The sequence below is a fragment of the Ceratotherium simum genome, chromosome 39 (genome assembly GCF_057802395.1).
Source record: "Ceratotherium simum simum isolate JZ-2026a chromosome 39, ASM5780239v1, whole genome shotgun sequence".
Classification (NCBI taxonomy): Eukaryota; Metazoa; Chordata; class Mammalia; order Perissodactyla; family Rhinocerotidae; genus Ceratotherium; species Ceratotherium simum.
The window spans coordinates 8893770-8905913 of NC_141938.1; positions in this window are offsets into that span (position 1 = coordinate 8893770).

Below are 12144 nucleotides of genomic sequence, written 5' to 3' on the forward strand. Positions count from 1 at the left end.
TTTTCATAATTAGATTATCTCAGCGGTTTGAGATGGTCGTGAGATATTTGAATTTCTTCAGTGAGGAAGCCTTCAGTTTTAATAAGAAAAAAAGCCTCCAACTTTAACATGCCCAACAATAAAAAGAGTTATTTTTCATTAAAAGGACTTTAAAGGTAAGGAATGTATAAGAACAGGCGAGTAGAGATTGATTCAATCATCCGCGTGTTGTCTTGTCCGAGGCCTGGGTCTCCTCAGAGTCACCAAGTGTTGGCGCCAGATGGAGATGTCACACCAGAACATGACTCCCAGAGACAGACCTCAGACTGTTCTTCTTTGAATCATATTTATATGATTATAAATTTTCCATGGAGTCAATCAAAAGATATCTCTGTAGTAGGTGAACAGTGGCCCTCAAAACAATTTGTCCATATCCTATTTCCCCTAAATTATTAAAAGTATATGATTTAAAGGGTGAATGTTACTTAATTGGAATTAGGGTCTTTGTAGAAGATTAGTTTATCTCAGATTATCTGAGTAGACCCTAAATATAATCACTTGTATCCTTATAAGATACACAAAAGTGGAAATGACACAGAGAAAAGGAGGAGGCAATGTAACCATGACAACAGTAATTGGATGAATGCAGCCAGTATTTGATTTCCAGTATTTGATCATTTTTCCGAGCTTTATTGGGATATAATTGGCATATAAAATTGTATAAGATTAAGATTTACAACATGTTGGTGTGATACATTTATATATTGCAAAATGATTACCACCATAACATCAGCTAAAACCTCTATTCTATCACGTAATTACTATTTGTTTTTAGTGGTGATAACATTTAAGACCTACTCTCTAAGCAATTTTCAAGTATATAATACAACGTTATTAGCTATAATCATCATGCCATATATTAGATCCAGAGAACTAAACCTTATAACTGGAAGTTTATACCCTTTAATAAACATCTCCCCAGATCCCCCACCTCCCACTCCCCTGTAACCAGCACTCTATTCTCTGTTTCTATGGGTTTGGCTGTTTTAGATTGCACATATAAATGATTTCATACAGTATTTATCTTTCTCTGACTTATTTCACTCAGTAAAATGCCTCCAAGTTTCATCCAAGTTGCTGCACATGCAGGATTTCCTTCTTTCTCATGGCTGAATAATATTCCATTGTTTATATATACCACTTCTTCTTTATCCATTCATGTGTTGATAGACACTTGATTGTTTCCATAACTTCGTCACTGTGAATAATGCTGTAATTAACATGGGAATGCAGATATTTCTGCGAGATCCTGATTTCAATTCCTTTGGGTATATACCCAAAAGTAGGATTTGTGGATCATATGGCACATTGTCATAAAGAAAGTGTCCAATGCCTCTTCTGTCTTCAACAAAATAAAATAAAATTTTCATATAGGTGAGGTTGTAATTGCTATTATCTTTCTGTGTGTTCTGGAATCATAACATTTTAGTTACTATAGATCCCTAATATCTTGGTATTTGATAAGCAAACATTCACTTTGGTCTTATTTGCCCTCAAGTCAAATAATCTTTTTCCATTGCTCTCTCATATGAATTTCAAACTCAGCTTCTCAAATACAATAAAATCCCAGATTTGCCTTAAATCTATAAAGCTATTTGAAGAAAATTGATTTCTCTATGATATTGTGTATATCTATGGAAAATTAGACATTCTTTCCATTTTTTAGATGTTTTTCAGTGTCCTTCAGTAAAATGTTACAGATTTTCCCACAATGAGCTTTCATATATTTTCTTAGAACTTTTCCCAGATTCTGATGTTGTAAGTGCTGATGATGAAACTCTGCACAAACAGAGAGAAATCTCAGTACTCAAAATTACATGGCACAGAAAGTGAATTATTAGTGATAGATCCAGCAACAGTTTTAAATCCCAAAAGCATAATGATGCAAAAAATAACCAAAACACAGAATTCATATATTAAGATTAAACTTTTAACAAGTTCGAAAAGAAACAAATTTACAATATATCTATATATTTAATAAATTGTATAGGGACACATACAGGGGTTAAAAAAGAATCCTTATAATTCTTATTAGAATTCCAGTGTATAAAGCAAATAAGATAAAATGCTGGCAATTTCATAGTATTCAACCTAATAGAACATCAAATTGAGTGCTAAATATAGAACTCAGGCTAAGGATTATCCCTGGTAGAGAGATGTGATGTGACTGGGACACTCTTTCAGCATGTTCTATGCTTTATTCTTATCTGATAATAGGCATATGTGTTTTCACCATATTACTACTCTTTAAGAATTACACATTCATTTTATACACCATTTCATCTATGGTATTTTAAAAAATAAAATTGGGGTAATGATTTTCATATTCCAAGGTAAAAGTGCATTCTCTCATGTTCTTTTAAGAATCAAATCTTGTTTCTCAGATTTCAGAGTGCATCAGAAGCTCATAAAGTGATTATTTATAAAACTCATCCTTCGGATGTCTCCCAAAGTTTCAAAGTCAGTAGTTTTCAAGTGAGATTCAGAAATCTGCAGTATGAACAGGGGCCTCATGTGATCCAACTCTACAGGTGTTCTGTGGATGTCAATGGAGAAAGCTCTGCAGTAGAAGACACCATGGGCAGCAGGCAGGGAGCCGTCCCCCAGCTGTGAAAACAATACGTTGCCTCCACACCAATAAATGGCACCCCCTTGAACCTCCTATGAGAACTACGTCATTCTCCCTCCACGCACACATCGAGAAAGATGCTTCTGTTGGACGGCCTTCATTTTGTACTTGTGGAAAGAGTGATGGCCCCTAACCCTACAAGCTTCTCTTTTGTGTTCACCTTCATCCTCCTCATTCCCTCACAGAGGCAACATCAGTGTGATGGTATCTCTCAGGCATGGTTTCATATTGTGTTTGTATCCACAAATATCTATCAGCTAGGAAATGGAGAAATGAATTGTGATGTAACAATATAGTGAAACACTCTGTGGTGCTTAAAATGAATTAAGCAAAACTGAATGTATCAACATTAATAAAAATATATTAATTCCAAAATCCATTTGTAAAAGGACTTGCACAGTATGATCGTGCTTATATATGCCAATTTCAAAATGTAAAACAATCATGTGCTTATGAAAGAATAATAGCAAATATGAGAAAAATTGCTGGTGAATAATGTATATCAAGTTAGTGAAGTAGTTTTCTCAGGGAAGGAGAAGAATCAAAACTGTACAAGTACCTGGTGTGGGGTCTTCAGTAATACCTATCATTTATTGCAATGGAAATACCAAAAGAAAGGATGACAAAGGGTGTGAATTTGATAATACTGACTGATGGGTACCTAGTCCTTTATTATTATTGCCAGTGTATGTCAGAATCATCTGAAAAGCTTTTAAAACAGATTGCTGGTCATTAATTCTGAAGCTTTTGTCATTGGTAAGTTCGGACTAGAGCCAAAGAATTTGCTATTCTAACAAGTTCCCAGGTACTGCTACTGCAGATCCGGGGACCATACATTGTGTTTTCTTGTCATCCATGTTTTCCATCAGATTCATCAACAACAGAAACCAAACAGATGTTTCAGAATTCCTTCTCCTGGGATCGACAGATGATCCAGGATTGCAGCTCCTCATCTTCTGCCTATTCCCATCCATGTACCTGGTCACTCTCCTGGGAAAAGTGTTCATCACCCTGGCTGTCACCTTTGACTCCCACCTCCACACTCCCATTTACTTCTTTCTCTCCAATTTGTTCTTTACTGACATTTGCTTGAGCACAACCATGATTCCAAAGATGCTGGTGAACATCCAAGCACAGAATCAGGGCACCAGTTCACAGGCTGCCTCACTCAGGTCTGCTTTGTCATGGTTTTTGCTGGTTTGGAAAATTGTCGACTTGTAGCAATAGCCTATGACCACTATGTGGCCATTTGTCACCTAGTGCTGTACATAGTCATTGTGAAGCCCCGCCTCTGTGGACTGTTGATTCTATTCTCTTTGTGCATTAGCATTGTGGATGCCCTGCTCCACAGTCTGATGGCTTTGCAGCTGTCCTTCTGCACTGACTTGGAAATCCCCCCATTCTGCTGTGAACTTGCTCAGGTCATCAAACTTGCCTTTTCTGATTCCTTCATCAATACCTTCCTGGCTAATTTTATGGCTTGTATACCAAGTGATATTTCTCTCTCTGGTAGTGTTTTCTCTTATATTCAAAAGATCTCTACTGTTTTGTGAATGCCAATTTTTCACAGGAAATATAAAGCCTTTTCCACCTGTGACCCTCGTCTCTTACTTGTCACCTTATTGTATGGTAAAGGATTAGGGGTATACATTAATTCTGCAGTTACTGTCTTTTCCAAGTAGACTGCAGTAGCTTCAAGGATGTACACTATGGTTCCTAAAATGGTGAAACTCCTCCTCAACAGCCTGAGGGGCAGAGATATGAATGGAGCCTTGGGTAAAATAGTTAGTAGGAAAACTTTTCTTTAATGATTTTGTCATCATTTTGGGTCAGTTTTCCAGAATGAGTCACAGTGAAAGGTGTTCTGTGTTTCAGAATACCTAACTCTTCTACCATCAAAGTTTTCTAAAATGACTAGACAAGATGATGGCTAATTTCGTTTCAACTTGGACTTGAAATCTGATTTTTCTCTTTGTCTAACTTTCTTTGACACATTATCTCAATTGTCTAAACTCAGTTTTTTGGGTCATGTCCGTAGAAGAACAACCTGAGCCCTGAGGTCTTGTTACAGTGATTTTGAGGGTTGGCACTATCAGAATGAAGTGGGAGAAGGTGGATAAGGCAGAGAATGGATTTAAGCAAGCCATGGTTACAGGTAGAGACTAGTTTCCATCTTTACCAATGGTTAGGACCATGTGAATTTAACCCCAGCCTTAGACTTCCTGTGAGGCAAGGGAGCTGACCTTTCTCACCCCAACATGGTAATTACTGACAGCTGTCTTTATTAAAGTATCTCTCTCTGGAGCAATATCAGAATCCACCATACTCAGTTTCATCATCAGTAACAGTAGGATAATGTTATTATCTCAGTGTTTGAGATGATTTTGAAATCTGTAAACTTCCAGCTGAAGAAGTCTTTGTTTCTAATAAGAAAAAGAAAGCCTTGGGGCCGGCCCGGTGGCTTAGTGGTTAAGTGCATGTGCTCTGCTACTGGCGGCCCAGGTTTGGATCCCGGGCGCGCACCGACGCACCACTTGTCCAGCCATGCTTAGGCGGTGTCCCACATACAACAACTAGAAGGATGTACAACTATAACATACAACTATCTACTGGGGCTTTGGGGAGAAAAAGGGGAAAAAAATGAGGGGGATTGGCAATAGATGTTAGCTCAGGGCTGGTCTTCCTCAGCATTAAAGTGGAGGATTGGCATGGATGTTAGCTCATGGCTGATCTTCCTCACCAAAAAAAGAAAAAAAAAAAAAAAAGAAACCCCGACACTAATATCTTCAAACAAGGAAGATAATTATCTCTCATTCCAGGGACTGCAGAGGTAGAGAATGGAAGAGGTTAAGAGAGCATGGATGCATTCAGTCCCTCCTGCTGTGGCTTTGCCCTAGGACTGGTGGTGGCAGCAGATGCAGATGTCATATACAGTCATGATGCTCAGAGACTGAAAACTGATTGTCCTTCCCTTTGTCATTTGATATTTGACCTTTCCATGGCATAATCCAGAATATATCCCCTTAGTCTCATAACTGAGAACATTGATTAATCTAATTACTACTGTGGGGAAAAATGATTAATATGAAAGACTCAGACTGACCACCTATGGTTAATTCCCATTATGCAGTCATCTCTCATAAGCACTACAAATAGTTAATATAATGCCTGACACACAGTGGTACTCAGTAGCATTTAACTATTATTGTAGTATTCCACATGTTGCATTACTCATAAGTCTTATAATCATTTTGTTCTCACATATTGTTATCACCTCATTCAGAGTTTATATTTGTTTACCTTTATTGTAATATCTATGAGTGGCTTTTTTTGGTCAGAGTAATAAAATTGAATTACCAACTATTGGGCAGGCAGGGTAATGAATGTTAATTTTTTTCAGTGACAGTTTATTTGCTTCAATTCCTTCTGATTGATTTATTAGCAAGAATCTATCTGAGTTTTTACTCACATCTTTAGTTTCCTCATCTTGCTGTTATTTCTTACTTATCTCAGGTAGGATCCACACAAAGAAACATGGTAGAGTAAAATTAATGGAATGACTGAAGTCTTAAAGAGTTGACTATATAATTAGGACTCTTATGCAACAATTTATAACGTGTCTTTATGAAAAAAACAGTATTTCTTTGGAGGAAATGTTGAACATAACCGACAGTAGAAAAGAGAAGCTGGTAGGGTTAGGGTCCATCCCTTTTCCCACAGGTACAAAACTGTTGGACGTCAGACAGAAACATCTTTCTGGACAAATGTGTGTGAGGGGAAAACAATGGAGATCTCACAGGAGGTCAGGGGGTGCCCTTCATCAATATGTAGGGGAGGTATTGTGTCAGCACCACAACTGGAGGACAGCTCCCTGCCTGCTGCCCATGGTGTCTTCTAGGCAGAGCTTCCTTCACTGATAACCACAGAACAACTGCAGAGATGGATCACCTGAGGCTCTTGTTCATACTGCAGATTTCCAAATCTCACCTGAAAACCACTGAATTTGAATCTTGGGGGAGATATCCGAAGGAAGAGTTTTATAAATAAGAACTTTTTTGAGTTTCTGATGAACTCTGAAGTCTGATAAAGACGATTTAAGTACTATAAGAACCTGAGAGAATGTACTTGTATTTTGGAATATGAAAGTCCTTACCTCAATTTTACTTGTTAAAATATCATAGATGAAGTGATGTATAAAATGTATCTATTGTTTTCAAAGAGTAGTAATATGATGAAAACACATATAACTATTACCAGGTAAGAATAAAACAGAGAATATTTTGGAAGAGTGTCTCAGTCACATCACACATCCCAGGGATAGTCATTATCCTGAGTTCTATATTTATCATTCATTTTGATGTTCTATTAGGTTGAATGCTATGAAATTGCCAGTATTTGAACATGTTTGCTCTATGCCCTGCCATTTTGATAAGATTTATCAGGATCCTTTTTTCACCCCATGTGTCCCTATACAATTATATATATACATATATATTAATTTGCTTGTATTTGAACTCATTAAAAGTTTAATCTAAATATTTGAAATCTGCCCCTTGGTTACTTTTTGCATCATTGTGCTTTTGGGATTTAAATCTGTTGTTGGATGTATCACTAATTCACTCACTTTCTGTGCCATGTAATTTTACATTGTGTATGGTGATATGACAAAATACTTATTCTTTCTGATGTGGATGGAAATTTTTGTAGCTAATTTTCTACTATTATGAATACAGCTATTTGAATAATCTCATACACGTCTCCTGGTAGAAATGAGGGACAATTTTTATACTAGGAGTGAAGTTTTTTGGTATAAGGGCATGCCAAACTCCTTCGAGTAGTTCCAAAGAGTTTTCCTAAGTGGCTGTACCAGTTTTTATCCTCTAAGAAGTTTCTTCAGATCCATATCACCTTCAACACGTTTTCATTTACTCTGACAACCTAGTGGGCATAAAATATCATTAAAACAAATTAAATCTCTCTAAGTCAGACAGAGAAAGGCAAATACCGTATGATTTCATTAAATGTGGAATCTAAAAAACAAAATAAATGAACATAACAGAAACAGACTCATAAATACTGAGAACAAACTGGTGATTGCCAGAGGGAGTGGTGTGAGGGTTTGGGTGAATAGGGGAAGGGGATTAGGTGTTACAAAATTCCAGTTAAAATAATAAAAGACCCGTGGGAATGTAACTTACCCCATAGAGAATATAGTCAATAATATTGTAACAACATTATAGGAGGACAGACGGTAACTATACTTATCACAATGATTATTTCATAGTGTTTACAGATATCAAATCTCTAGGTTGCAGACCTAAAACTAACACAATGTCTCATGTCAAAAATACTTCGATAAAAAAAGGAGAAAGAAATTACATTTCTTTTATTATGAGATTGAGAGTCTTTTCACAAATTATGAGCCATTTATTTTTCCCCCTTTTGTGAAATATCCATTTATGGTATTTCTTCTATTGAGCTGACTTTTTTTCTTATTACTTCATGACAGTTCTTTATTTAATTGGGATAGTAATCTTTTGTTTGTGATATGCATTAAAATTTATTTAATAGGTGTGTGCTTTGTCTTTCACGTCATCTGAAATGTGTTTTGGATGAACATAAAGCCTTAGTTTTAATATATTGGAATTTGTAAATATTTTCTTTAATGGTTTACTATCAACAGGTCTTATTTCTGTAAAGTACAATTTCCTCAAAATAAAAGATTTACACTTTTGCCTTGTACATTTGAGGCACGAATCCACAAGGGGTTTAATTTTGACTTTGATAAGAGACAAGAATCCAAATTCATTTTGTGTCCCTGTACCATTTTAGTTGTTCATTCAAATTTGTATTCCCACTACTTCAATAATTAAACTGTCCATATACATCTTGGTTTTGACTTGGGCTCTCTTTTCTTATCAATGAGTCTATTGTATGTATCCTTTTCTTGACAATTGCATTATAACAGTCAGATAAAATAAAATATGTTGTAATAACAAAAAAGTCCCAAATCTTATGTTTACATCCTCAAAGGTATGCTGTATCCCAGGTTGACTGCTACTCTGATAATTTGTAATTTACTGCAACAATATTGATTACCAAGAACCATAATTTCAACCCATGGATCATAATGTGGAAAAAAAAAAGAATTTTGAAACTAATATTAAAAGGGAGAAAGTCGGTTCTAAAATTCTATAAAGAGAATAAATGCCTTTTATATTTGAGTATATAGAATATATTGGAAACTAAATACAATATGCACAAGCAGAATCAACGTTCAATGAGCTATACATCAAATTAGCCCTTAGTATTTGCATTTTAGGGCACATTCATATTTTGTCACATGTATTTATGCACGTAATATACTTCTACCCATATATAGAAACTGTATTATGAGCTTACATGTAGTATCAGTCTTCCTGATATTATTGTTAGGACGCGGTTGCCTTTAACTATACCTTAAATGGGAAGAGTAGAACCCAATCATAGAAGGAAGATGTGTTGACGTGTGCAAGGTAGTTGAAATGGATGTGAGCCAAGAAAAGTGTAGGGAATAACACGGCATACATTTGATCTCTCAAGGTGAGAGAATCAGCCAAAGCAAAGTTCTTCATCTCTGAGCCTTGCTCCACGAGGATTTCTGCTGCCCTGTGATCACGTGAGAGTAGGGGAGTGTGACTAATGAGGAGCTTTGGATATTGAAACCCCAGGGGAAACTGAGACTGCAAATATATGCCTGTGACCATCACACTCAACAGCCGCGCCCACGTGGTTATGCAACACACCTGAGCCTAGTGCCAGGGACCATCATTTCTGCACAGGAGCCCAGTGTTTCACTGTCTTTCTGTGCTCCCTGAGAACGGAGCTTCCATTTTTCTTCTTTACATCCAGGGAAGACCAGAATTTCATTCCTTGGTGTTGGCACCCAGGTAATCTGAAGTCCTCCATTTTATGTTTTGCAAATAGGGACAGGTCTTATTTACCAGGCCATCTGGGGCAGCTGTGAGGAGAATCCATGCAGAAGATGAGCAGAAGTAGGTCACCTCTGAGATGCCTGTTTAATGATCCATCATCTTCTGAACTTATTTGCTTGTACCTTTGCACCAATACTCGAGCATCTCTCATTCTAATAATCTCCTACTCTGACTCAAAAGTCCTGGGACTTTTTCCATTCTCAAGAGCAATCTACTGCTCAATTTTGAAGAATCTTTTAGAATTTTCTAACATTTTCCTTAATATCTTTGGCAAGGGGCAGAGGTGTGTGACTAGCTTTTCCTTTCCGTTCCACTCCTGGTTCATGATTCCACTTTCTAGAAGAGATCTCTGGTTTTGACACTGTTTCCAGGTCATGAGTATTTTGAGAGAGAGAAAATGGAGAATGAGGCAGATCCCAAAACTACATACTAGTCTACCTGTTTCTCTATAGTAATCTATAAAATATTTTAAAAGGCAGGAAAGCATAGAATAATAGAACAGATAAGCATGTGTCAACGCTTCCAGCATTAATAAATGTTGATATTTGCTATGAGAGTTCTTTTCTTAAAGTAAGAAAAAATAATGTGAATAAATATAGCATAACTTTCATGTTCCCCTCCATTCCCAGAGGCAACTACAGTCTTGAATTTGGTTGTTTTCTATTGTTATTTAAAGTTGTTTTACACATTATGTGTGTGTGTTTGTGTGTGTGCATGTAATAGGAAATAATGAAAATATCCCTCAGTTGGACAAGGGGTAAATAAAGTGTGATATAATAAAATATTAGAATAAAGTAAGGTAGTTAAACTTAATGACCCAGATGGAAAAATGTATCAAGACATTAAATGTATCATTTTTAAAAACCAAATGAAAAATCCCATATTCAATGTGTAATGATTAAAATTCAAAACAAGAACATGGTTTTTGAATAGAATCATTCTCAGTTACCACAAACACAGAGGAATAATGCATACCAAGTTCAGTATAGTGGTTCTTTTAGGAAGGAAAAGTGATGAGGATTCAGAAAAATAAATATGTATTATTTCTTTGAAAACATCTAATACAATTATGGCAATATACTTTAGTTTAGCGATGCGTAGTGGTGAATACCCAGGACTGCATTGCTTTCTCTGTACTTTTTTATGTTTGAAAGTTTTATAAAATTTAAAGTGTTAATATCAGTGTTATTTTAGACTTTTACATTTTATCATGCTTAGATGTCTTGTTAGGCAATTTACTTTGCTCTTTGGAGTTTTTGTTACTTGTGTTCATCCATCTAGGTCTAATTTATTTATTTTAATTGCTGTACATTTTGTCCTGTGTCCATGAGAAATGACCATTAATCATTGATGTTCATTTGGATTGTTCACTCCTCTTGTTTCTCTACAAAAGCAAGATTCCCAGCAGGAGATTCAGCACATCCGTTCTTCCCTGAAATTGACAGGTGTCATAATAAAGATGTTCTTTCTTTCCCCTCTCTCCCTTCACTTTTCCCGACCCACCATTTCCCTTCTATAAAGAACCATGTCAGCTGATGCACTTGTGTCCATGGCAGAAACAAATCGTTATAGGAAATATAAAGAGTGTCTCATATATCAAACACTGTGCTTGGTGATTTTGTCTACTTATTACTCATCTTTGCAACATTCCCATAAGGTTTTATGGTGGTTCCCATAACCCAAACGAGGCAGCTGAGGCTTCTTGCACAGTTGAAACTTCTTTCTTGTTCAAAAAGCAAGTGTGGAAGTTTGAATTAAGTCCAGGTATGTCTGAGTCAAAACCTTGATTGATATATTATGATTACTTGCTTTCATTAACCTAGGGACCCATATTTTTCTCCTTGTTGAAGCAGAGTTTACCTAGAGACATCTGTTCCAATCATTAGAGCCCTAATAATTTCTTCACATAAGAGAATTCTTTATCATCTTTTTCTAAGTCACTGGTTCCTAACAATAGTTACCAGATACATCGATGTACCCAGGACATAGCCAATTATCTCTTTCCTGTTTTGAATGATCCAATGACTATATTCTCAGAAACTCATCATAACACAGGACATAAGAGTGTCCTGGATTTATTCCTGGTATATAAACTAAGGATTCCTTTGATAGCCAGTAAACAGGCTGCCTGATCCAGATTTGAGGGAGCCTAACAGAAACACAGGGGGATGATCCGAACTTCCATGATTGATTTTCAGTTTTGTTTTCCTGACATTATCTGCTTATTATACAACAAAGACAGAGGTGTCAAAAAATAAAAGCAATAGGGAATCAATTGAACTGCTGAGTATCAAGGGATTAATTACTTCCATGGCCTAATAAAAAGAAAGAAATGAAGAAAGGGACAGATTTCAACAAGTTACATTGTAAGGGAGAAAAGAACAGGAAAAATAGATTTAGAAGTAACTACTTATTAACAGGGTAATTATGACTCTTGTTAGTTTAAAATTTAAATTTGTATGTAGTATTTTTTATTGCTTTGTTGTAGAAACCTGATTGGCA